This window comes from Phyllostomus discolor, chromosome 2, assembly GCF_004126475.2.
Source record: "Phyllostomus discolor isolate MPI-MPIP mPhyDis1 chromosome 2, mPhyDis1.pri.v3, whole genome shotgun sequence".
Lineage (NCBI taxonomy): Eukaryota > Metazoa > Chordata > Mammalia > Chiroptera > Phyllostomidae > Phyllostomus > Phyllostomus discolor.
The window spans coordinates 130,519,396-130,520,797 of NC_040904.2; positions in this window are offsets into that span (position 1 = coordinate 130,519,396).

Sequence of the window (1,402 nt, forward strand, 5' to 3'; positions counted from 1 at the left end):
GTGTGGCTCAGTGGATTGAGCACTGGACAATGAACCAAAGGGTCTTGGGTTTGACTCCAGTCAAGGCACATGCTTGGGTTGCGGGCCAGGTCCCCAGCATGGAGCGTGCAAGAGGCAACCACACATTGATGTTTATCTCCCTCTCTTTCTCCTTCCCATACCCTCTCTGTAAAAATAAATAAATAAAATCTTTAAAAAAAAAGAGTTCCACTGACCCATTGTTAGTGAAAAAGTCTATCATGGGTACAAAATTTTTTAATCTTCCATCCTGTAGATATGCACATATCAACCATAAACACCTATTTGACTAGAATGGCAACAAAATAAAATGGTTGTTTCTTCAATAGAATATTATAATTCAAGTTTATATAGCTCTTTAGTGCTATAATATTTGTATTTAAATGATAATTTGACATTTTCATCTTATTTATTGTCTATTCAGATATTCCTTTAAATTTTTTTATTCTTACCGGTAGAAAAATGGTGTAAGATGTGTGAAGAAGTTTTTTCTATATATTATATTTATTTCTTTGGTTCATATTTTCCCTTTAGAAAGGTAATCTCTTTATTCATGTTTACACAGAAATCTAAAACCTTAGCTTTTGCTAAGAATAATAAGCCAGTCAGAGAAAGAAAAATAACATGTGATTTCACTCATATGTGAAATCTAATGAACAAAATAAACTGTCAAACAAAATAAAACCAGAAGTGTAGATACATGGAACAGACAGACAGATCTCAGAGGGGAGGGGCCTGAGGGGACTGGAAAGGATTAGCCAAAGAACACATGTGCACATATGCATGGCCCATGGGCACAAATGACAATGGCCAGCACTGGGGGATCCTGGTGGAGAGAAAAGGGGGTAAAATGGGGGACATCTGTAATAATGTCAACAACAAGAAAAAATTTTTTAAAAATTAAATAAAATAAAGCCTCAGTTGAACATGAGGTTAAAAAAACCCTTAGCTAGTTCAATAACTTTAATAATAGAACACTAATCATGTAGTAAGATATGACATCACTGTTGCCCCACATCTAATTCACACCTGCAAGAAATATGAATCCATATTATTGCTACGTGATTTTAATATAATTAAATGAGCTATGATCCCTGTCTGCAAATGTTTAATACTGCAATAGGTAAATAAGTCTAACGAGTACCTATATTTCAGAAGTGTATATATACGTGTGCCTGCGTGTGCAGCTTAGATTGTATGATTAATTACATCATACACATTTAGCTTAACTGGCTGATTCATTCAAGTTATGGGTGAAATAATTTCATAGGTAGTTTTGCTTGATCATATGGAAATTAGGGACCACCTCCTTAACATGATAAAATTTCACTAAGATTTAAAGGACAAAAAAAAAGAATAATTTGGGACTGAAGGCAGACTATAT